General features: G+C 41.4%; 3 non-coding genes across 3 annotated transcripts; all 3 read right to left on the bottom strand.

Annotated features, from left to right (window-relative positions):
* Positions 1-201: 201 nt before the first annotated feature.
* Positions 202-308, bottom strand: LOC112085523. Its single transcript, XR_002898827.1, has one exon. It is a non-coding gene; the product is annotated as a small nucleolar RNA R71 (small nucleolar RNA).
* A 17,935-nt stretch (positions 309-18,243) lies between these two features.
* LOC112085594 lies at positions 18,244-18,350 on the bottom strand. The gene has a single exon (XR_002898896.1). It is a non-coding gene; the product is annotated as a small nucleolar RNA R71 (small nucleolar RNA).
* A 4,567-nt stretch (positions 18,351-22,917) lies between these two features.
* Positions 22,918-23,024, bottom strand: LOC112085559. The gene has a single exon (XR_002898862.1). It is a non-coding gene; the product is annotated as a small nucleolar RNA R71 (small nucleolar RNA).
* Between the last annotated feature and the right edge of the window lie 542 nt (positions 23,025-23,566).

Raw genomic sequence — 23,566 nt, 5'->3', positions numbered from 1 at the left:
CCTTGACCAGTTCGACCGGTTTGCGATCTCACCAAGATAAATGTTGTATCAGAGGACAGCTTCAAACTGAGATTGTTTCCCTTCAGCTTAAGATATAAAGCACACCAATGGGAGACGAATCTTCCAAGGGGAACAATACAGACCTAGGAGCAATGCAAGCTAGCTTTTCTCTCAAAGTTTTTCTCCACTTCCAAAACGGCTAAGCTCAGAAATCAAATCTCAAGATTCACACAACACACCAATGAAAGCTTCGGTGAAGCTTGGGTGCGGTTTAGAAGCTACACTAACCAGTGTCCACACCACGGCTTCTCGGAGGCGTCTCTTCTTAGTACTCTATACCTAGGTGCCCTTCCAAAGATAAGGAACCAACTTGATACAGCATCAAATGGGAAATTTCTTGGCAAGGAGATCAACGCAGCAATGGAGCTAGTGGAGAATCTTGCGATGTCAAACGATACTTATGGTGAGGATTTCGACCGGGCTAATCGATCTGAAGGGTCTAGCAAAGAGTTACGTATGGAAAAAGACATCAGGGAGCTACAAAACAAGCTAGAAAAAGTGCTTGTGGCTACACAAAAGCCAATTCACTTTGTAGGCGAGTTTGATGAGCAAGGGCCGAGCTATAATTATGTAAATGATGATGGTCTCATACAAGAAGAGATCAACTATATTGGGAATCAACAAAGGTATCAGCGGTTCAACAACTATGGAACCAATCAGAACCTCTTATACCGCAACCCCAATGTAGCAAATCCACAAGATCAAGTGTGCCCTGCTCAGCAACACCAACAGAATATGCTCCTACACCTCAATTTCAGAATAGTTTTCAGCCAAAGCAGCTGTTTAGTGGGAAACAACAGAGCTATGGACAGCAGCAGCGAACGGCTCAAGGCAGTAACTACAACAGCCAACCGCAGCAATATAAATATCCACCAGGGTTCAGTCCACAACCGATGGGTCAGCACCAGCAGCAGTAGGCACCAGTTCAGAGTCAGATGAGACCAGATATGTGTGGGCTTCTACAGCAGTTGCTACAGGGTCAAAGAGTAAAGAGTCAGTATGCGTGCATGCAACAAGATATCAGGGAGCTTTAGCAGAATCAAGCTTCCACATCATCAAGAGGACCAGATTAAACTGGAAAACCGGAACCAAATCCTAAAGAATATGTTAGTGCCATCAGTTTGAGAAGTGGAAAAGAGCTACAAGCTCCTGAGCCTAAGAAAAATCTCATTGAGGACAATGAGCAGATCGGTGGGGAGGCAGCCTCAAAGAACGAGCAAGAGGATGAGGTTTTAGAGAAAGAACCGGTTAAAGACAAGGCTAAAGAGGTGGAGAAGGCACCTGAGCTTGAAAAGCCTTATGTTCCACCACCTCCTTATCAGCGTAAGATACCTTTCCAGGGTGATTCAAGAAACAAATCTTAGACAGGGCAAAGGCAGTGTTTGAAAAGCACTTAGAGAATACTCAGATGACATTGCGGATCATAGATTCTCTTATAGCTATACCACAGTTTGGAAAGTTTCTAAAGGACGCGATACTTAACAAGACAAAGGAACTTTAAGGGATGGTCATCTTGAGTCATGAGTGCAGTGCCATTATTCAGAGAAGAACAGTGCCAAGAAATTTATCAGACCCTGGTAGCTTCACTTTACCATGTGCGATCGGTCCATTGAAGTATTCAAGCTGTTTGTGTGACTTGGAACTTCTGTGAGCTTAATGTCCTATTCAGTTGCTAAAAGACTTGGGTTTAAGAGCTATTAACCGGCAAGAATCTCTCTTGTTCTTGTGGATCGATCAGTGAGGCTACCAATCGGTTTACTTTAAGACTTGCCCTTGAGGATTGGTGAGATTGAGATCCCCACAGACTTTATAGTCTTAGAAATGGATGAAGGGCCGATTAATCCCATCATCTTGGGGAGACCCTTTTTGGCAACAGCAGGGGAGATCATTGACGTGAGAGGAGGCATGATCGAGCTGCACATCGGTTATGAGACCATGAAGTCCGATGTGAAGGAAATGATGAAGAAACCGACCATTGGAGGTCAGGTCTTCTACATCGAAACCATGGAGGAGCTAGCTGATGAGCTCCTTGAGGAATTAAACGCAGAAGACCCACTACAAGTGGTCTTGACAAGGAAACAAACTGAACACGGGTTCTTGAATGAAGAGAGCGAGGTGTACAAGCGGTTCTTGGATCAGTCGAGGGAACTTTAAGCTGAGACGAGATTCTTGGAGCTTAAGCAGAGCGTCCCGAGGTTTTGGACATCAGAGGGTCCAATACAGTTAGGAAGACACCTCGGGGTTGCATGGCCGCGGCATCAGAAGCCGAGGGCAGTGGTAGACCGCGAGAGAAGACCAATGCCGAGGGAGCTGTCAAAGAGCAATATAGCTTTGACGCAGATTAGGATTAGACAAAGGCAACCCCTGTTGAGCTCAAGCCTCTACCAACAGGGCTCAGGTATGCGTTACTTGGCTCAAACTCTTCATATCTCGTAATCATAAACGATAACCTGTTACCTCATGAAGAACATGCATTGCTTAGCGAGCTTAGAAAGTTCAGGAGAGCGATAGGTTATTCTTTGGCCGATATTAGAGGCATTTCTCCTGATATTTGTACCCACGGGATCCACCGAGAAGACCAATCTATGTATCTATTGTGCATCAAAGACGTCTTAACCTGAACCTTAAGGAGGTGGTTAAGAATGAGATGTTCAAGCTTCTTGAGGCAGGGATAATATACCCAATCTCTGAATCATGGTGGGTATCTCCTGTCCATGTGGTGCCCAAGAAAGGTGGTGTCACGGTGGTAAAGAATGAGAGGGTTGAGCTAATAGCCACAAGAACTATAACCGGTCATCACATGTGTATTGATTACAGAAAGCTTAATTCAGCATCTAGAAAGGATCATTTTCCATTGCCATTCATAGATCAGATGCTTGAGAGGCTAGCTAACCATCCCTACTTCTGGTTTTTTATGGGTACTCGGGTTTCTTTCAAATACTAATAGATCCCCGAGACCAAGAGAAAACTACATTCACATGCCCGTATGGAACATATGGATATAGACGCATGCCCTTTGGCCTATGTAATGCTCCTGCGACCTTCCAAAGGTGCATGATGCACATTTTTTCTGACCTTATTGAAGAGAAGGTAGAGGTTCTTATGGACGATTTCTCTTTCTATGGTTCCTCCTTCTCCGATTGTCTTGCTAATTTGTCACAGGTCTTGAAAAGATGTGAGGAGCACAAGCGGGTCTTGAACTGGGAGAAGTGCCATTTCATGGTACAGGAGGGCATTGTGCTCGGTCATAAAGTGTCTGAGGCTGGTATAGAGGTTGACAAGGCCAAGATGGAGGTCATGGTGAATTTGCAGCCTCCAAGTTCAGTAAACGGGATAACGAGCTTTTTGGGGCACGCCGGCTTCTATAGAAGGTTTATTAAGGACTTTTCTAAGATAACTCGGCCCCTAACAAGGTCGCTTTGCAAGGAAGTTGAGTTCTTGTTCGATGAGGAGTGCATGGAGGCATTTCTAAAGATCAAAGAAGCCCTTGTTAGTGCACCAATAGTGCAGGCTCCCGATTGGTCTTTGCCATTTAAGGTGATGATAGATGCATCTTATTACGCTGTAGGAGCAGTCTTAGGCAAAAAGAAAGACAAGAGGTTGCAGGTGATCTATTACGCAAGCCGCACCTTAGACTCGGCTCAAGAGAAATATACAACGACTGAGGAAGAGATGCTGGCCATTGTGTTTGCATTTGACAAATTCGGGAGTTACCATGTGGGTTCAAAGGTTGTTGTGTACACAGATCATGCGACTTTGAGGTATCTCATGACCAAAAAGGATGCTAAGCCGAGGCTTCTAAGGTGGGTTCTGCTCTTACATGAATTTGATATGGAGGTGCAAGACAAGAAGGGCATTGAGAATGGAGCTGCCGACCATCTCTCACGGTAAAGAGTGGACTAAGAAGTACCTTTAGATAATTCTTTACCTGAGGATCATCTAATGGTGATCAGGTCTTACTTGGAGGTTGAAGAAGCCAATACAATCAGAGAGAGGAGCCTCCCATGGTTTGCTGATCTTGTTAGCTACCTCTCATGCGGTTTAGAGCCACCTGAGTTGGATTCTTATCAGAGGAAAAAGTTCTTTAAAGATCATCTTTATAGAAGGTGCTTAGCTGAGGAGGAGGTCCAGCCTGTGTTACAAGAATGCCACGGTTCTGCTTATGGTGGGCATTTGGGAACTTTTAAAACGGTTGCTAAAGTGTTACAATGTGGTTCTTGGTGGCCGACGATGTTCAAAGATGCCCAAGTTATTGTCTCAAACTGTGAATCGTGTCAAAGGCATGGTAACATCTCTAAGAGAAGTGAAATGCCTCAGAATCCAATCTTTTAGGTGGAGGTCTTCAACTGTTGGGGAATAGACTTCATGGGGCCATTTATCTCCTCACACGGTAACCAATACATTTTGGTGGCCGTAGACTATGTATATTAATGGGTTGAAGCGATTTCAAGTCCCACAAACTACTCATCTTTCCGTAGACTATGTTCAAAATCATCATCTTTCCACGGTTTAGAGTACCAAGAGTTGTAATCAGCGATGGGGGCAGCCACTTTATCAATAAGACCCGTGAAGGCTTGTTAAAGAAACACGGTGTCAAGCACAAGGTGGCTAGTCCTTATCACCCTCAGACCAGTGGCCAAGTTGAGGTTTCAAACAGGTAGATCAAGGCGATCCTAGAGAAGACGGTGAACAACTCAAGAAAAGACTAGAGCAAGAAACTCGATGATGCTATTTGGGTTTACAGAACCGCTTACAAAACCCCCATAGGCACCTCACCGTTTAACTTGTTGTATGGGAAGAGTTGTCACTTACCGATTGAGTTGGAATTCAAAGCCTTGTGGACAGTCAAGCTACTGAACTTTGACATCAAGACCGCTCAAGAGAAAAGGGTTCTACAGCTTCATCAACTTGAGGAGATACGGCTAGACTCTTTTGAGAGCTCCAAACTCTATAAAGAGAAGACCAAAGTGCCTCATGACAAGAAGATACAAAAGAGAGAGTTCAAAGAAGGGGACCAAGTTCTGTTGTTCAATTCTAGACTTAAGTTGTTCCCTGGAAAACTCAAGTCTAGATGGTTAGGACTGTTTAAAGTTCTTAAAGTGAGACCATATGGAGCCGTTGTGTTAGAGGGTAAAGATGGACAAGGCTTTGTTGTGAACGGTCAGAGGGTGAAACAGTAGCTGGTATCAGAGATCAAAGAGGAAGCTACCTCAGTGCCTCTTCTTGAACCCTAAACATCCTGAAAAGGTATGAAAAATCAAACTTAGAGATGTTAAACAAAGTGCCTTTAGGAGACACCCCAAGCTTATCCTTGTATATATTTCTTTTTTATCTTTCTTTTATGTTTATATGGAGCTTTTTGAAGGTTTTGTTGAGTGATTTCAGGTATAAGCAGTGTTATAGGTGTGAAACTTGAAAGAACAAGTGGAAGAAGGTCTTTAAAAGTCACAGCCTTGTATTTTAAGACAGGATATCTTTGGGCCTCGGTATCGAACTTCGGTATAATCATACCGTGGTCACCTTATACCGTGTGAAATACTTAAAACCTCGGCCAAACTCCTCGTCTTAATAACACCGGGGCCGTGTGAGAAGAAGAAGAAAAGTGCAAAAGACTAAGTGTGGGGGAAGGTCCCTGGTGTAGACACCTCGGTATACAGACACCGAGGCCTCATGTCCAAAAAGAAACAGTTGAAAACCCCGCATTGAGACCGCGAATTGTTTACACCGAGGCCAAGATGCTTAAACCCCCAAGCACCAAGTGTTCTACCTAGAAGCAAACACCCTCGGTGTGATTCCCTCGTGGTGGAGCTTGCCGAGGTGCCTGGTAGCGAGTATAAGCAAAAACAGAACATTTGGGAACACTTAAGTCAAAGAAAAAGGTTTAGCGGTCAATGGAAAATGCTTGAGGGTCAAGTTCAAATTCTGTGTTAGCATGAGCTATAAGCCCTAGGTCTGGGGCCCTCGGGGTGGACCATACCGAGGCCTCTTGTTTCTAACCCAGGAAAATACCGTCAAGGTTGTACGGCCCTCGCCTTATCCACACCGCGGCATTTTAAAGGCTTTATGCGGCAAAACGACTTTAAACGCTCAGTTAATGCATTTTTAGGCGCAGTCAACGACTGCGGTCTTTGAGGAAGGGGGGACCAGTGCCAAAACACTCCAACCGCCAGCTGGAAAAGAGACTCCAGCCCGGTTCTTGCATTGAAAGTCCCCTATTCTTGAGTTTTTAAAATTCATGAGAAATTGTGCTTTAAATCGGCTTTAATGGTGAAATGGTTTCTCGGCTGAGTTGCTTGCTTTCCTCTGTGTTTAGTAACTGATATGACTATTTCTTGATCATTCTGAGCCTGATAATCCATTGAGCTATTAGTTTCTGAGAAATCTATGCTCTTTTTCATTTTTTTGAAGCTTGTCTTTAGCGAGTTATACTTGGTGCTTATTCTCTTTTTGAGGATTCTCTTGCAGATGACTGAGAGAACAGCGACCCTAGCTCAGAAGAAAGAAGTCCAGAAGAAGGTTAACAAAGGCAAGGCTGTGGCCTCAGAAAGACCTGGGGGAGCAAGCAAGAAATCCTCTAAAGGCACCAAGAGAGCCGATGACGAGCCAGCTGCTAAGCGAGCTAGGAACGATGAGCTTGCGCTTGTAGTGGTGCCAGAGCCAAAGACGAAAGGAAAACAGATAGCTTTAGCACCTGATGATGAGAGAGCTGAGGCCACGGTTGCAAGAGAAGCTGCACCTGAACCTGTTCCCAAGTGTACTGAAGAGGCAAAGAAGGAGCCAAAAGCTGCGTTTGAAGAATATCACTTGCTCACAACTGGAGAGTATTTGCAACAGTTTAACAAGGCGCAAGTGGCTCAAGGTCGATTCCCTAATATTGAACTGTTGAGCAAGCTGGAGATTCTCGATGATGGTAAGCACATTTTGCAAAATATGGGTTTAGCATCATTCTTTGAAATGTGTTGTAACGGATGCAAGAAGAAAACAGTACACGAAAAGATTGCACACAGAATTAACGTGGTTCACCAATGATGTGGTGGCTACGTCCACGGGCAAAGGAGACTGATATTATTACAGAGACAGAAAGTTCAAAAATTATATCAGAGATTAGGTTATCATGCTTATTTATAGCATAAACCCTAATTAATTCTAACCGCAATTGGACTCGTTCATTTAGGCCCATGTCAGAACCTTCATGCAGAAATAACGGCCCAAATGCAGAAATAAAAGACGTCCTAGATGTATATCTCGATGCCTGCCTAAAATCAATGATGAGAAAATTAGATACCAATATTAAGGTCAAATAAAATGAGCTAGTATATCATGTCGGAAAGAATCTCCATGAATAGAAGTCCTCTGGTGGGAGTTCGTAGCGCAAGTACTCTAGTTACCGTCTAGTCTAGTGCTAACCAAAAATGAGCTATCATGCGTAATGTAGAAGCGTACAGGTCTAAATCATCATATTTTTGTGTCAAAAATTCCTGAAAAATACCTAAGGTCGAATAGGTTACATATTAAAATACTTAAGGTCGAATAGGTCACAAAGCAAGAAAATGATCAGTACGGATAGACATCCTCCCCCAGACTTAAATCACACTGTCCCCAGTGTGAAAAAGTTGGTGAGAAGATGGTGAATAAAAGCGAAAATAAAATAGGATAAAAGAAAGGAAAATGATGATAGAACCGTGATGGCTGTCAAATGACAATGAAGTGCTGATCAATCACTCATCCTCCGATGTGTCTGCTTCAAACTGGTGCTGCTCCTGTAAGAAGGTGTCAACGCGCTCAAAGCGTCATCCTTGTCTCTCAACTCTGCGCTCCAGGTCAGAATGTGTGTGTCACAGTGTCGACGATGAAGTGTGGCCGGTCGAAATAGATGGCTGAAAGTGAGCACGAGCTGCAGCTGCGTCGAGCTTTGCCTTGGCCACTATGTGTTGCCTGATGGTGCATAGTAGACGAGCCACAGAGGGTAAAAACTCATCAGGTCCGAAGTCCATCGCGGACGTCCTCCGTTACACAATCTCGGGACTGATGCTGAGGGTAAACAGACTCAGTGCTCCTTGGTGCCATTGCTATACTTGTAACCGAACCTGTCTGGATCGAAAGTGGCACGAGAGATAGAGTGATCGCGAGAGAGATAGAGTAGGTCATACCAGACGTCGGGAAGTGGATCATCAGATGAGAAATCAAAGCCTACAGCCTGTAATAGCGAGTTGGAGTAGATTATCATACATTTAGGTAATAGCGCTCCCATAAGCTGGAGTAGCGTCCTTGCAACCATGTAAATCATGCTTCACCTTCACCATGTTCCGTGCTATGATCCAGGCAAAACATGCAAGTCGTGGGTCTTCCATAAATGGCATCTGAAGTGTAATGAGCTTGGTTTTCAAAACACATCCCATGTTGGCTCTAGAGAAAATCCTGTGTGCTAGGAGTTTGTGCACAACTCTCACTGCAGGATGAGTAAGAAGGGCTGACTTGGATATCCCGCTATCATAGACGCCATGACCCATCTCTCTCCATAAATCAAAATCAGGTTCTTCTTCGAGGTAAATGCCATCGGTGTACGGAAGCTTAAGAGCTTCAAAAATTGCAGAAATGGTGAGTGAGTAAGTCTGTCCGCGGATAGAGAACGACTAGATGCCATCAGATGCTCTGGGGTTTCTCCTCTTCGTGTGGTGGAGGGTGACAGTTACTAAGAACTCGCGGACTATCTCGGGATAACTTGGAAGGTTCAGCTCCATGTAGGATCTCAGCTTAAGCACATTGATGTACCAGATTACATCTTCTCTAATCCCAAGCATCTCGAGTGTATGATAATCAATGCAGGGCGTTGGTTTGATGTTCAGCTTCTTGAAACGTGTTGCATAGTCCACTCTCGAGTTGGTTTATTTCCCAATATATCGAATTTGTGGTGGCTCTTGAGTGCTGGAGCAGCCTCATCACATAGTTTCTTCTTCTCGGTCTGGCTTGGTTCAGCATGTACTCTCCAAGAGTACTATAATCGGGAATTTCCTCAGAGCTGTGACCAGTGCAACGGCTTCTTCGTGATCTGGTTTGTTCCATTTTTCCTAAGAGACAAGATGATTCTTGGAAAAAGAGTGAATATGGATGCTGATTTTAACACATTAGCGATCAGTTATACTAATCATAGTATCAGGAGATTACTTAAAACCACAAGCAAACATAATTGATATTAAATCGAAGAAATCGAGTAGTTCATGACCAGATTCGGATTTTTGATGTTCTCAACATAGAAATCTTTTAAAAATTGGTTTAAGTGAGCAAATTCCATGTCAAATCTATGGGTTACCTAGTACTAGTCACTACTAATCACACAATACTAAATCAAATTAATCAATTTTGCTGTTTCAAATTCAATTTTTATAAAGCATGTAGAATCCAAATTTCAAAAATCTCAATTCCTCTTAAGCTATGTGTTAAAATCGATTTTCGGATAACCTAGAAGGATAATCTATTGTTCTTAAGCTATTTCCACCACTAATAAACCAAGATTTGGATTTTTTAAGAAAACCCTAAATTACAAAATCAATTAAAAATGGCGAGTTTGAGCTTCATACCCTGCTGGAAAGAGAGATTTGATGACAGATTTGAAATCAGCTTTGAAAAAGAGTGAGGTTTGGGCCAAGAATTTCTTAAAAAGCTTAAGAATTGAAAAAGATGTTCTATCTCCTAAATCTCCAAGTCTTTTGGAAGAGAAGAGAAAAAGGAGTTTTGATCCAAAAAGTGCATTTCCTTTCTTTAAAAAGCGTTTTTGTAACAAAAACGGGAAATTTCCGAAAATTCAAAAGCTTGCGGGAACTTACCTTTCTTGTCTTGTACGCAACAGGGGATTTAAAACTTACGAAAAATCTTAACGGCTTTTCTGGGAATGTTCTGGGAATCATCGAGAATCACCAGGAACCTTTGAAAAGCAGCGGAAATCTGAGGTCCCGTCTCAAAGACCAACGGCCGCAGTCAGGAGACGCGCGACCGCGGTGTAGATGGCATTGGCCGCGATCAGATTCACGGTGCTGCGGTCAATGATGCGTAGGCCACGGGTCGGTTGGCCGCGACCGCGACCCGCGGCCCATTTTCCTGCAGCTTTCGTCCAACTTTCAGGTTTCTGCCCGGCCGAGCAGCTAAAAACCTCTCCGTCTTTCTCGGGTTTTCTAATTTTCTGATTTTTTGTGTTTTTGTTTTATAAAAAATACCTGAAACTTAAAAGAAAAAGGAAACATAAATTGTAAAAAGGAAAAGAACAGTAAAAGAAAGAGTACCTAAATGGGTTGCCTCCCATTAAGCGCTTTTGTTTTAAGTCATTAAAGTGATCCATAAAAATGGTCACTGTACAAGTTTAGGCCTGGCCGGTTGAAATATAGAGCAAAAATCTAGAAAATGGTGACACGGTATGGCGGCCATGGGAGAAAAGAGGCATGGCAAGCTGGTAAAAAGTGTTGACTAGTCAAAGAAGATCAATTGACCAGGGGTCCATAGCCTGATCCCAACCCACACGACTTTTTCTCCTCCAAAACCCGGGTTTGGTTCTTTTTTACTCACTCTCTGCACATCATTTCACCATAACTCACTCGATTCTTGGCCAAATTACTTGATTCAAAATTAATTAAAATCGATTTCCTGCTCTTAATCTTGTTTCATAACCGCATTTTACTCTAAGCATTTTAATCTCAAGGTATTTCATCTGTTAAAACTCATATTTTCCATGATTTTTGTGGTTTCTTGAACTTGAATTTTCCATGATTTTTAGGTGCCTTGGGATTCATTTTAATTTTCTAGGCGGTTAGATTAAACAGCAGTCTTAGATAAATTTGTGTTCTTGAACAATCAACATTTTTGAACCAAACTTGGAAAAAATCGATTTTTTGAGGATTTTTGAATTCTGATGGATTTTTGCTAGATATTTAGGTCCTTAGCATTGTTTTAACTTGTCTGATGATTCATGATTCAAGAAACCACGTGACTTCATAATTTTAGAAAATCGATTTTTGCAAATTGGCATTGTTCAAAGTCTCTTTTTACTCACTTGCTTCTAAGTGTTGTAGGATGACTGAAATAACAGCTTTTATTGCAGAAGAGAAGAGGAGTCAGGCAGCAGGAGAGAGTGAATCAGCACCAGCATCTAACAGAGCTGTTGGAGCAAGAAAAACCAACAAGAAGGACAACAAGGAGCCAGCAGATAAATAGACTTCCAAGAGCAATGAAAAGGCACTTGTTGTCAATCCCAACTCAAGGAAAAATGAGAGAGCACTTGTTGTGGCTTCTATCTCCAAGAGTAAATGCAAGGAGAAGATTGTTGCTGCTGATGATGAAAACACCGAGAGCGATAAGGAGGGTGCTGTTCAAGTGGCTAAGAAAGCCAAGAAAGCTGAGAAACCTAAACTCTTGGAACCCACTACTGCCGATTATCTGAGACATTTCAGGAGAGCAAAGATGATGCAAGCAAGATTTCCTGATAATAAGCTGTTAGTGGAGATGGGGATCCTTGAAGAAGTGAAGCTTATCTTCAACAACATGGGTCTTGGTTCTTTGAGATGGAAGAAGTGGCATATGAAGAGGTGAATCAGGATTTTCTTGCATTACTAAATGTTTTCATCTATGGAAATAGAGATGTGAAGAGAATCAAGGGCAATGGTCTTGGGCACATGGAGTTTTCCATCAAGGGACAAGAATATCAAGTAACCTTAATAGAACATGATTAGATCTTCGAGTTTACAAGAGTGGAAGGAGAGGAGACTACCAAGTTTTTCTATCCTGATCATGAGATTGATGGCATGTGGGACACCATTCCCTTTCGAGTCTACAGAGGTGGAAGATGCAAAAGCTCTTGTATCAGGAACCCAACAGTACGATATGCACACAAGACTTTGTGCCATATATTTTTCACCAAAAAAAACACTGGGGTTGTTCACTTAGCCGACATGGATCTCTTGGGTTTTGGTTTAAAACCATTCACCAGACACCACAAGAACCAGAGGGAATTTTTAGGTTCTCACTACACTCCTCCTACTGGTGCATTCTTAGCACTACAGATTTGGGTCTACAAAGACAGTGCTTGGTGTGAAGGACAAAAACTATAAAAGCTGCAAAATGGTTGGATTAAGTGTGAGACTTTGGGTTAGAAGCATTTTACGTAGTGGGGGTAGATGAGTTGTTGCCCTTGTATGCATTGGTTGCGTTTTACCTTTAGCATTCTGCCAAAGTTTGATCATTCAAAGAGAGATCCCCTGTGCTGAATTCAACCCACATATACATTGAATGAGATCATTTTGATCTCATAACCTCACCCTTAGCCATATATTTTTTTGAATATGCACCATTTTGATCCACATGAAATCACTTGATGAATGTTAAAGCACTAGGGGATAAGAATATCTGTGTTTGGGGTTTGGACTTGATGCATTCAGACTTGGTGCATTCAGAGTGTTTTCTTGTAATTGAATTTTATAACTAATAACTTAGACAATGATTTTTGAATTCTTTTAGTGATAATCTTTCTCTTTGGAATATGAACTCCCAAGCATTCAACCTCTCTCTCTCATTTATTCTTGTTTTCTTGAGAGTAAGCAAAGGATAAGTGTAGGGGGGGGGAGTTGATATATTCATATATTTGCATGTTTAGGATGCATTTTTGGTCCAAAGAATGAGTCTCATGCATGCATTTATATAGATTTCTTTAGTATTCGCCCTTGTTCTAGTTTTCATAGGCTTTGCATTAGGTCCAAGTGGGTCTTGCATGTTTGGAGTTGTTATTCAGGTACTCTGGAGTTGTTTTGGAGCTGAGAAGATGTATCATTCCAAGCATTTGGTGTATCATCAGCCCCAATCCACCTTGGCACTCTTGGAGCTTGGTTGTTCATCATTCCAAGCTACATGCTTTGGCCTCTCAAGTTCTTATACATGTAAGAAAAGAAAAGTAACCAATTGAAACAGAACAAATAAAAAAAGAAAAAAAAAGTTTAGTCTCAAAAAGATATAAAATGCTAACATTGAAAGCTAATCCAAATCGGTAATGGCGCCAAACTGATAAAGAGATTTTTACTTTATGTCAATCCATTAATAAGCTCATTCCCTTGCAGTATTAAAGTTGTCACTCTAAATTGGATAAGTTTCAATCACTAAAGATCCATAGAACTTCCTAATCAAAGCAAGCATATTTTTTTGAGTTCAACTAACAATCTAATTGACTTAAATTTAAATTAAGAAAGCAAACTAAGCAAAATAATTAACTTACCAAAATTAACAATGATAAAAAGATGAATCCTTTGGTGATATCATTGATATAGGTGAATCTAGATATGATCTATGATATTAAAACACTTGCACAATCAAACCCTTGCATAATATTATGGCTAGATCATTAATTTATTCTAATGTGACTAAATCACTTTGTTAATTTCTAATAAAGAACAAACTCTCATATGGGCCGCTTTGGTTTGGTCTGAATTCCGGCTGAGAGACAGGCTCGCGTTTAAACGGGTGTAACTTCCTGACCACTAGAAATCCACCGTCTCGGTCAATCGTTGAGGTGTGTCAGCAGGATTAAAGACTTGGCCGAGAAACACGTACCACGGTAAGCTTTTTGGCAGAGGAATGCTAGTCGCGCTAAATGTTTTGGCTGAGAAATGCTACTTGCGGTAAGAAAAATGGCCGATAAACCATTTTTGACTGATTCTTCTTCTTCTTCATATTTTTCAGACATTTTCTCGAATAATCTCAACTCTCATCTCCCAAGTGCATCCAAAACACCTAGAAAACACTCCAAAACATGCAAGACTCATAGGACCTAATGCAAAGCCCTATCTAGACTCAAACTATACACAAACAACAAGAAAACTATGACATGCTTATGAAACAAACCTAAAATCTATATGAAATCCATGCTAAAACATGGTAAAATATGGATATATCAATATTCCTAATCTAACAACCTAGGTGTTGATCGATCCATGAGAGCGCCTTCGATAGCCCTATACACAAAAAGGGAACTACTCAGATATAGCTGAGCTAAAATCATCATTGATTTTAAAAGAAAGCAATAAAGTAAAAGAAAATAGATGAAGAAATGCTTCTCTTATTGAAGAACAAAGTGGCGAGAATGCTTCTCTAAAAAGGCTAATAAATCTAAGAAAATAAGCAGCTAAAAGTTGTTATCTGTCTAAAGCATGAAACAGATATCTAATAAAAAAAACCTAAAACATCTATGATTGTAGTTCATGACGCTAAAACAGATACCCACTCCTATGGTTGATCTGATCTTCTCAAGCTAGATGTAGCCTCGGAAGAATACTTTCGCAACACCAAGGACCGAGATCAGATTGTAGTTCATGACGCTACTCCCATGCATTAAAAATAAGTTTAGAAGAAAAAGTTCTAGGATTTGGCTTCAATAGCCAATGGAATCCTCATCGAACATATATAGCCCCCATCGAAAATCTCTTAAACCCAACAATGAAACTACTCAGACATGATTAAAGAAAGCAAAAACATTGTATTGAAAAGCTGAGTAGAAATTGATATTGAAGAAGAAACAAAGAGGATTCAAGAGATAAATCTCTATCTCCCTAAACTTAAAAGAAAGAAAAGTATTGAAAAACCTTAAAAATATTCCTAAGCATAAAAGAGCATACGACTTAGGGTTCCTAAAACATGTATTTATAGTGTTCAAGTCATTTATGGGCGTCACTTAGGATTTTTCCAAATGAGGGAATCATTTTGAGCTTGAAAATGGGCTTCGGGGTCGGACAGACCATTCTTCGCGGTCGGAAAGGACGGGACTGGTGTAAAATGGGTGTTGGCCGCGGGTAGGAATGCTTGTCGGCTGGTTTACGGGACATCTTGCTCTTCGCGTAACTTTTGATTAAACCGTTTGATTGCCATGCTGTAAAGTGTGCTGGAAAGCTGGTAGTTCCATCTTTAAGGTCTCCAAATTTGATCTGGATCAGACGGTGAGAAGGTCTTCATTTGGGGGTGAACTTCTGACGGTTTGACTCTGAGGTCAAATCTGGTCTTCTATCTATTTTGTTAAGCTTTTTCCTAAGTTTCCTGAAAAGAGTCTTGAAACTACAAATACTAGAAAAACAAAATAAAAACACTTGAAAGCATACAAACATAGAAAAAGTATTTCAAAACGATCCATAAAAGTTGTAAAAAAACGGTGTTATCACTAAGCTTCTTGGACTTGTGATATACTCATATTTTGTCATGTTTGGGATTGCATTTTTGTCCAAATATTGAGTCTCATGCATACATTTAGGTAGTTTTACATATATTTGTCTTTGCTTTTGTCTTTAGTTAGGAATTGCATTAGGTCCTAGAGAGTTTTGCACTTTTGGAGTGTTTACAGGTCATTTGGAGCTAATTGGGAGCAATTGTGACAAAATCCATGGAGAGACCATCCCTCAACTTGATCACCTGAGAAGGAGGACTTTCACCAGGATTCAACCACCAGAGTCTTCATAATCAAGAGCGTCGATTCTAGTTTCCAGAAAACTTTAGATCGTCCTATTTGCAGTTTTGAGCCGAAAGTTACGGCGATAAGAAGCAGTACGTGTCTCGGAGCGGATAAAGAACCAAAGCAACGCGCATCAAAAAACCGGTGGAACGGAGCCCTTGCCGACGTCACCTGAACCCAAACCCTTCACCAAAGTTGGAGATGATCGAGTCACGGTCCCAGAACAGGTCGAATCAATGGATTTGGAGTCTTGAGATGAGAGTTAAGCGCACCGGAAGATACACTTATCTCGCGACAGATCGAATCAATGGATGCGCTTCCAGACCGATTCAGTCTACAGGTCCGTCATGAAGATTTGAGATATCTCAGTCCTCTTTCCAATTCAGTTGAAATTATGCCATTTGGATCCATATCCTGGAAGTTACCCTCCCCTGAATGCAAAGTGGTCCAAGAAGTCTTAGGTTGTGCGATACGGTACTGCGACTTGATTAATTCGCACCCATGAATGTTCAACGCTCTGGAAACAAGTTGAAACTTTAGAGATGAGTGTAAGGAGACTCTGAGCAAGGTAGAGACTTCCAGAATCAAATCTGACTAAGTCCACAATGCTGTGCTAGATAGGCCTGCGAGTTGGACATGAAGTGGAACCATGTAGCACATGTGTTCGTAATTTACACCAACTTGGGCCTGCGACTTGGGACTAAAGATGACCAACTCGCAGGCCTGAGCAGCACAAACATTCGCTGTTTACACCTAGATAGGAATGCGACTGAGGCTGAGGGATTTATGGCGCACAAGGCTGCTTCTCTGGCTGTGCGACTTGGGCCTACGACTTGGGAAACACCTGACCATGTCGCACTCTTGAGACATGACCCATTTGAAGCCGGGTCAGTACCCAGTTTGTCATGGGCTGACCCGGTCCGCAAGAGACACTATATATGGTTTTTAGGGTTTTTTCCAAGACTTAAGCTTTGTTTTCTCTTGTTTCTCTTTCCCCTTTTGTTAAAAAACGAGTTTTTTAATAGATATCTCAAGGATTTAATCAATCTAAGTCTGTTTCTTATCATCTCATCTTCTTATCTTTGTTTCTAATCATGATTAACATCACTTCTTGCAAAGGAAATGGTGTGTTCATCATGATTAGTGAGTAGTCTTCTTTTAAACTTCTAGGTGTGTAGATTAGGGTACTTTGATGTTTGATTTATGATGTTTAGGTTCTAGATTCTCATTTCCTTTCCTTAGTTAGCTGCTCTTAATGCTATATCTCTAATTATAAGCTTGATCTAGAACTTAGGCATTTCTCCACCCACAAGGTGTTTGATGAAATGCCTGAATGAGCTAACTTAAGGGTTTATGCCTTTTTCATCATGGGAATGATTGTTAAATGCATGAATGACATATTAGAACTGTTTCTTAATGCTCATTGATTCATATTTCACAAATGATGATTTGGTTTGAAAATGGATTAGTGTAGAGGTTAATGCCTTCATGAGAGGATTAATCTAAATTAGAGTTCTAAGTTAATTGGAATTTGAGATCATATGATGCTTGCTTTATCTTTCTGTATAAGATTCAGTCTTTCTTAGCTCTTATTTTGATGCACAAAGAGGCTGTCTGGTCATTTTAGACTTGGAACCGTATGCTTGTTTATTGCTTATTCAGCTAATGGGAATTAGTCTTGATTTGGTAATTAACATAGGGATTTTTGTCATGAGAATGAATTAATCTGATTGGGAAGTCTAGACTAAAGAATTGGAAGTGTTGCATTGTCTGCTTAGCATCATGAATTCATATTTAAAGCACCCTGATCAATGATCACATCTAGATGTCTAGCTTTCTCTTATTTTGAATTTGAGTCTTTTTTTTGTTTGTCTAGTTTGCTTGATCAATTCTTAATTACTGCTTGTTCTTGTTTGCTTTATGTTTTTTAGATCACCTTGTTACCAACTCATCTGCTTATTAGACTTGAATTAAGAATTGATCCTCATAGTCTTAGTACCTAGAATCTCTCCATTTGGATTGATACCTCAAGTGCTACAATGACATGAGTAGTTGAGGAATTGATCAAGGATTGAAAAATTACTACTATCAATTTGGCGCCGTTGCCAATTGGAGATTCATTCTAGCATTAGGACTTTGGATCTTCTTGAGATAAAGTCATTTTCTTTTGTTTTATTGATTACCTCTCAAGTACTGTCTTTGTTTTCAGGTGTATGAACACCAGAAGTCAAGCAAGGAGACAAAGAGAAAGAGATGAGCACATTGAGAGGTTGGGTATGGATCAAGGGCAACAGGCTCATGGTGGTAATGGAAACCACCAGGCTCAGCAAGAGGGTCCAGCACCACGTCCAAGAATAGTTGTGGGAGCTGGTGATGAGGCCAATACTCAGGGTCAGAGATATGGGATTCAAGCTCCTACACCTGAAAACGATTTTGAGATCAAATCTTGCTTGATCAACATGGTGCAATCAAACAGGTTCCATGGCTTGGCATTAGAAGACCCATTAGATCACACTGACAACTTTGATAGAGTTTGTGATCTAACTAAGATGAATGGAGTGAGTGAGGACAGTTTCAAGTTGAGGCTATTCCCTTTTTCTCTAGGAGACAAAGCTCATCAGTGGGAAAAGTCTCTACCTCAAGTATCACTCACAACTTGGGAGCAATGCAAAAGAACATTTCTAACCAAGTTCTTCTCTTCATCAACAACAGCAAGGTTAAGAAATGAAATCTCAAGTTTCATTCAGAAGAACCATGAATCATTTTGTGAGGCTTGGGAAAGATTTAGAGGGTATACCATGCAATGCCCTCACCATGGATTCTCAGATTGTCAGCTGCTAAGTACCTTCTACAGAGGTGCTTTACCAAAGGTCAGACTTCTCTTGGACACAGCTTCAAATGGTAATTTCATGAACAAGGAAGTCAATGATGCCATGACCCTAGTGGAGAATGTAGCTCAGAGTGATGAGCTTTATGGATCTGACTTTGAAAGGAATTCAAGAGGAGCTGTGAGTGCTGAAGAGGAAAGGACAAGGAAAGATATCAAGTCTCTCATAGAGAAGCTAGACACACTTCTCTTAGCTGCTGATGATGAAAACACCAAGAGCGATAAGGAGGGTGCTGTTCAAGTGGCTAAGAAAGCCAAGAAAGCTGAGAAACCTAAACTCTTGGAACCCACTACTGCCGATTATCTGAGATATTTCAGGAGAGCAAAGATGATGCAAGCAAGATTTCCTGATAATAAATTGTTAGAGGAGATGGGGATCCTTGAAGAAGTGAAGCTTTTCTTCAACAACATGGGTCTTGGAGCTTTCTTTGAGATGGAAGAAGTGGCATATGAAGAGGTGAATCAGGATTTTCTTGTATTACTAAATGTTTTCATCTATGGAAATAGAGATGTGAGGAGAATCAAGGGCAATGGTCTTGGGCACATGGAGTTTTCCATCAAGGGACAAGAATATCAAGTAACCTTAATAGAACATGATTAGATCTTCGATTTTACAAGAGTGGAAGGAGAGGAGACTACCAAGTTTTTCTATCCTGATCATGAGATTGATGGCCTGTGGGACACCATTCCCTTTCGAGTCTACAGAGGTGGAAGATGCAAAAGCTCTTGGATCAGGAACCCAACAGTACGATATGCACACAAGGCTTTGTGCCATATATTTTTCACCAAAAAAACACTGGGGTTGTTCACTTAGCCGACATGGAGCTCTTGGGTTTTGGTTTAAAACCATTCATCAGACACCACAAGAACCAGAGGGAATTTTTAGGTTCTCACTACACTCTTCCTACTGGTGCATTCTTAGCACTACAGATTTGGGTCTACAAAGACAGTGCTTGGTGTGAAGGACAAAAACTCTAAAAGCTGCAAAATGGTTGGTTGGTCACCAAGATTCTGAAAGTAAGAGGTTTTTTTTTTAGGACATTAAGGCTAAAACTGGCTTGATTAATGAGGCTCTTCTCAACAAGAATGGTTTCTTCGATTGGAGACTTGGGGGTGATATGTTCATAATTTGCATCATTTAGGTTGTATATTTCATTCCAAATCATATATTATTTCATGCATTTTAGGTCTTTAGGGGTTGTTTTAGGACTTAGGAGTTGCATTAGGTCCCAATGAGTCTTTGCATGTTTGGAGTGTTTATCAGGTGCATTTGGAGCTATTTGGAGTTGAAAAGGTGAATCCAGGAAGAGAAATGGTGATCAAGGCTTGAAAGATGGTGAAAATGGGTTTTGGAGGTTCTCGGCCATTCTCGCGTACCGCAGGAAGGTTTTTCTCGGCCATTCTCATGTACCGCAGGTGGATTCCTCGGCCAAAACGCGTACCGGCTTAATGAATTCCTCGGCCAAAATATCAGGGTGCAGACACATTTCCAAAATCGCCTGTCCGGGGAACCTTCCGGTCCAATTCAACTGTCGGGTGCTTCACCAAAGTTGGAGAAGATTGGATCATGGTTTCAGAGCAAGTGGAATCATAGGATTCGGAGGCGTGAGCAGAAATTTAAGCTCGTCGGAAGAAACTCCTATCTCGCTGCCGTTTTGGACCGACCCGATGAGCTCCGAAGAATGCGAAGGACGGTGCACTTCCAGTTTACGGGGCCTTCATCAGAATCTGAGATATTTGAGTCCTCTTTCCAGAACGTCCGAGATCATTCAATTCGGAGCTATGAGCAAGGAGATAACGTTTCCGGAATGGACACATGCCTAGAAGCCTCTTTCTGATCGTGTCAATGCACTGCGAAGATGAGCCCTCCAGGAAACCTTCCACTTCCCAAGCACCGAAGGTCCTTTCACCAAAGTTGAAGATGTCTGAGTCCTCTATCCACTGAAGCTGGAATCACACCATTCGGACCAGTACCCTAGAAGTTGTGCTTCCCTGAACGCGAAGTGGTCCGAGGAGCTCTGAACGATGCGAGATTGATAACCCCTATCTTGGCTTTGAAATTATGCTAAGGGAAAGATGGCACGGTGGAATGCCACGGTCCACATCTGACCGTGGCACTTGATTGCAGTTCTTCGGGTTTTGACACGATCATCATGCCACGGCCTACACTTGACCGTGGCAAGGTAACATTTGGCCGCGGAAGGACTTTACTCACATTCGGCATTTGACACGGTCTCCATTCCACGGCTTAGGACTTGGCCGTGGCAACTTTGTGCAATCTTTTGGCATTTGACACGGTCTCCATGCCATGGCTTAGAATTTGGCCGTGGCAACTTTGTGCTATCTTTCGGCGTTTGACGCGGCCATACATCACGATCAGAGGAGACCCGTGCCACCATGATTCACCCAAGAACAAGAGATACAGGATTTGACACGGTCACTTGCCACGGCCTGACCAAAACCTGCTAGACCGTGGCAAACTCCTTCTTTACCCACCAAAGCCGGGTCAGTACCCGGTTTGTTCCGGGCTGACCCGGTTGGTCCAAGGCTTCTATAAATACTTTTTAGACCTAATTTGGAGAGAATTTTATCCTATCTTTAGTCTCCTTTTCCTTTTTGGTGAAAGAACTACTTGGTAATACCTTGCTTTGGAGTTTAATATCGATTTGAAGAGTGTTTTCCATCTTGTTCTATCATTTCTCATCATCAAATCACACTTCTAATCATGATTAATAACACATCTTGCAAAGGATCTAGTGTGTTGATCATGATTAGTGAGTAATCCCATATTTAGGTCTTAGATATGTAGATTAGGGTGCTTAAGTGGTAGATTAGTGAGCTTAGGGGTTAGATCATGCATATTCCATTCTCTACAACCTCTTCTTAATGCTAGATCCATACAAATCATATGTGGTCTAGATTCTGGACATTTCATGCACCAAAAGTGTTTGATGAAATGTCTGAACCAAGGTTGTTAGAGGTTTAAGTGTTATTCATCATGGGAATGATTGTCTATATGCTTAAATGACAGATTAAACTGATTCTTAATGCTTGTTAATTCATGTTTCACTAATGATGATTAGGTTAGAAACTGTTTTGGCATAGGAGTTGATACCTTCATGAGAGGATTAACTTAATTAATGATGTTTAAGTTGAATGGTTTGCTTGATCATATGGTTCATTAGCTCACTAGTTTATCACTGAAGGCACCCTAATCCACTATCATGTCTAAGACCTTTCTCATCATCATACATACATTCTCATCTCATTTAGCTCATTTACTTGCTTGTTTAAGTTGATCATTAGCTTTAATCCTTGTTTTTCTATTCTTAGATGTCATTAATCATCAAAACTTCACTCATTTGGCGTGAATTAAGACCTGATACTGTATCTTAGTGTCTACACATGATGGATTGATACCCTTTGTACTGCAAAGTGATAAAAGGGATTGATAACCCCTCATTTAGAGCTTTGAAAACTCTAAGTTATCAATTGGCTTGATACCTTTTGTCATTTAGAGCTTTGAATACTGTATCTTAGTGTCTACACGTGATGGATTGATACCCTTTGTACTGCAAAGTGACAAAAGGGATTGATAACCCCTCATTTAGAGCTTTGAAAACTCTAAGTTATCAATTGGCGCCGTTGCCAAAGTGTGATAGCATTGAGATTGTGTCATTTCTTGAGATCAAGCATTTTCTTTTGTGTTTTCTAATTTCTTTCAAGTTCTGGTTGAGAATTTCAGGTGCATGAACACCAGGTCCAGATCAAGAAGCTGTGGTCCACCTTTCCCTCTCAACGACAACATTAATCTTTGGGTACCAAGGAGAAGAAGGGACAGACGTCGAAGACAGATTGATCAGGCTGATATGGAAAACCAAAGAGAGCATGTGGTGGATATAGAACAACCGGTTCAGGAGCAACAGGCTCAGGGTAATGGAGCTGGTAATGGAGTTGGTCAAGGGTTACATCAGGGTAATGTTCATCAGGAACAGGTGCATCAACAGCAAGCTTATGTCCACCAGGGACAAGCTCCAACTCATCAGCAGAGGCATCAGGCCAATGCACAGCAAAGACAACAGGTGCACCACCAACATCAACCCTTCCAACACTAGCAAAGGACATATGAGCAACCACAGGTCTATGTTGGAGAGAATGACAGGGCAAATCCTCATCAGTATGGAGCTGGAATTCAGGCACACCTGTGCAAAACAACAACTTTGAAGTGAAGGCATCCTTGTTGAATATGGTCCAGAACTCAAAGTTCCATGGATTAGCAATGGAAGATCCCTTGGAACACTTGGATCAATTTGATAAAGTGTGTGACCTGACAAAGATAAATGGATTTTCTGAAGACAGTTTCAAGCTAAGATTATTTCCCTTCAGTCTTGGTGACAAAGCTCATCAATGGGAGAAGAATCTTCAAAGAGGCTCCATTCAAACCTGGGAGCAATGCAAACAGGCCTTTCTATCTAAGTTCTTCTCCACCTCCAGAACTGCAAAACTGAGAAACCAAATCTCTAGCTTCACTCAGCACAGCAATGAGAGTTTTTGTGAAGCATATGGGAGATTCAGGAGCTACACCAACCAATGCCCACACCATGGGTTTAGTGAGGATTCTCTTCTCAGCACACTTTATAGAGGAACTCTTCCCAAGATTAGAAACCAGCTGGATACTGCTTCCAATGGGAACTTTCTGGGTAAAGAGATTGATGCTGCTTTAGAGCTAGTGGAGAACTTAGCAATGAGCAATGACACTTATGGAGAAGACTATGACAGATCAAATAGATCTGAAGGTTCAAGCTCAGAACAGAGGCTCAGCAGAGAAGTTAAGGAGTTGAGAAGTGAATTGGACAAGTTGAAATTCACCACTCAAAAGCCAATGCACTTTGTAGGAGAGTATGAGGAACCTTCTCAGATCTTTGAGAACATAAGTGAAGAAGGTCTAACCCAGGAGGAGCTTAACTACATTGGGAATCAGAGGTGCCAAAGATGGCAGTGCAAATCAGAACCTCTCTTACAGGAATCCCAATTTGGCAAACCCACAAGACCAGGTCTATCCCAATTCTCAAGCTCCAAAGAACTTTGTTCCCAAGAACAACTTTCAAGGGTCTTTTCAACCTAAGAATCAGTTTACTCAGAATCAGGGT

Source organism: Eutrema salsugineum, unplaced genomic scaffold, assembly GCF_000478725.1.
Source record: "Eutrema salsugineum unplaced genomic scaffold, Eutsalg1_0 scaffold_3, whole genome shotgun sequence".
Lineage (NCBI taxonomy): Eukaryota > Viridiplantae > Streptophyta > Magnoliopsida > Brassicales > Brassicaceae > Eutrema > Eutrema salsugineum.
This window is presented reverse-complemented; position numbering and strand designations above follow the sequence as displayed.